This window comes from Pituophis catenifer, unplaced genomic scaffold (assembly GCF_029215685.1).
Source record: "Pituophis catenifer annectens isolate HBS135680 unplaced genomic scaffold, rPitCat1.0.hap2 SCAF_1, whole genome shotgun sequence".
NCBI lineage: Eukaryota > Metazoa > Chordata > Lepidosauria > Squamata > Colubridae > Pituophis > Pituophis catenifer.
This window is the reverse complement of record NW_027256881.1, coordinates 221,879,134-221,881,931: the sequence shown is the minus strand read 5'-3', so window position 1 is coordinate 221,881,931 and position 2,798 is coordinate 221,879,134.

Genomic DNA, 2,798 nt, shown 5'->3' with positions numbered 1-2,798 from the left:
TACTTTTTCTTGCTTCTTTATCGAAAATGAATTTATTCAAGTGGTGGGATCCATTATTTTATTTTTATTTTTATTTGATTTGATTTATATGCCACCCTGTTTCTGTAGGACTCAGGGCGGCTCACAACAATAAAATATCCGAATAAAAGTGTGTTAAAATACATGTTAACCCCCCCAGTCCAGGCTGAACAGCCATGTCTTTAAGTTGCGGCGGAAGGTGCGGAGGTCAGGGGCCAACCGGAGCCCCAGAGGAAGTTGGTTCCAGAGGGTGGGAGCACCCACAGAGAAAGCTCTGCCTCTAGGGGTCGCCAGTCAACACTGTCTAGCCGACGGCACCCTGAGTAGGCCCTCCCTGTGAGAACGCACCGGGCGATGGGGAGCTGTTGCTGGTTGCAGATGGTCTGACAAATATCCTGGACCTAAGCCATGTAGGGCTTTATAGCTCATCACCATATACTATAAACCAGGGTTTAAATTTTGCCTTCCTGCATTGGATTTTGCCTTGCAATATTGAATAATAGTATTGGCTTTCCCCACCCCTTAATAAATTTCAAATGATGGGAATGGGGGAAAAAAAAGCATGTGCACTTTTGATCAGCAGCACTTTCTTCCTCCTCCCCCTCTCATACATTGACATTTTTATTTGCCAAAGAATGGGGAAGACCCATAGAAATGTAATATAAATACTTAGACTTAGACTAACTTTATTGTCACTTTAGAATGTACACTAATTGTCATATATTAAAATGAAATTTCATTGCATCTAGCTCTCAAAGGATCACCACCTCCAATATACACTACATAAATATGACAAAAATATAAATAAATTTGCATATACCTACATATAATGACACAGAGAAACAACACAATCTAGTTTGAATGTATACATGTACATCACAAGAAAAACATCTTGCAAGTTTACCAGATGGATGGCACAGGGAACAAAGCTGTATAGGGCAGCAACTGGTGAGCAGAAGTGGAAGTGTCAGCAGCTCCAAAGAGTCCAGGTGATGTCTAGATGGAAGGAAAATGCAACAGAGAAACTGCATTGCTGAGCATGTGCTGCGATAAATGGGAAAGTGCTACTTTTGCAAAGGAGCAGAGAAGCCTGCTTGCAGGTTCACTCCATGCTGGCATAGTTGAGAACTCAGAGTGATATATCCGTTCAATGCAACTGACAAAGCATTGCCTGTCCTCACTCAATTTACATTTCTGATCTTCCCCTCCTTTCCACAAGGAATTCAGGGAGATGTCCACAGTCCTTCACCATCAGAGCCCACCCACACAACTTGTATTTTCTGGAAGACTGACAATAATGGATTTAGAAATTCTTAATCTAAAAGAAATTTATGTTACCTGGCAGGCAAATGCTTTAATATGAAGTGTGTGTCCAAGCCCATTTTCTTCTGCCTGGATCACCACTTCCAGAATGGCCCCACAGTCCTTCTGGGAGTGCTCCCTGCAGTGATTGCCAGGATTTCTGGCCACTTTGTTGGGTGGTGCATCTCATGCAGGCACCCTGTCTCCAGCAATAGACAATTACGGTCATCCAAAGAGTCCAAAACAACCAGCAATTTTCAGACATGTTTATTTCCATTTAGCCACTATAAAACAAGTTTGACTGTGGTGATGGTTCAGAAAGGGTTTGCTTTCTGAAATGGTTTGCTGCTGTCTTCTGTTGCTTCCCCAAACCCACTCCATTTTTCAATCCATATCATTCTCTGATTTATTACTGAACCTTTTAAAAAATAACTAGTAGCCCAGGGAAACAATGAGTTTAAAAAAATGTTCCACACAAAGTACTTTGCAATGTTATTTTGCCATGAGTCTAGGGATACCTCTTGGCACTGATCGATGGCTGGCTGCCAGTGTTTCCTCCCAATATTCACCAATTTGAGAGTTTTGAGAGACGGATTAAAATTTACCTAGTTTCTGACAGTTTCTATTTCTAAGCAAAGGGAGAAGAGGAACTGTATTGTTTTAAAAAAGTTGCAATCTCACACTATTCTCACTAGCACTAATAGTCTTACCTAGTTAGGTAAGGAAACATCTGAAAGCAAACAACTAAACTCAGTGAGCACCACAGTTTCCAGAGGGAGAATTGCTAAGACCCCTAAAGCCTTTGTTCAAATGCAGCCATATACATGGAAAACCAGAAGACAACTTTGGCCCAGTCCAACCTTGATAGAGCTCTCCTGCACCCAATGAACTGCTTGCAGGCTCTCTTGCTTGGGAAAGATCAGGCAGGAGAGACAAGCTCTAAAACGCTCAGAGCACTAAAGAAGTCAACCAAAGGGGACTTTGGGGAAGGGTCCACTCTATAGGTGGAAACCTCAAAAGACCTGACCATATAGGAAACCAGGTTGATTCTTGCTTGCTTGCATGCCTTGGACAGGAGCACCAGCAGGTTCTGACAGGTTCTGGAGAACCGGTAGCGGAAATTTTGAGTAGTTTAGAGAACTGGCAAATGCCACCTCTGGCTGGTCCCAGACTGGGGAGGGAATGGGGATTTTGCAGTATCCTTCCCCTGCCACGCCCACCAAGCCACACCACGCCCACCATGCCACGCCCACAGAACCGGTAGTAAAAAAAATTGGATTTCACCACTGGACAGGAGGGAATAATAGTCCCGGGAATCCACCGATTGACCCTGGCAACTGCTGTCTGGACAGATAATCCGCCCCGCATTGGTGCCAAACGGAACGATTTCTTCTGCTGCTTCCTTTCGGGATTGAGTGCAGAACAAAACTCGGAAGAATTCAGTCGAACAGTTTCTGAGCGAGGCAAAGAAAGGGAAA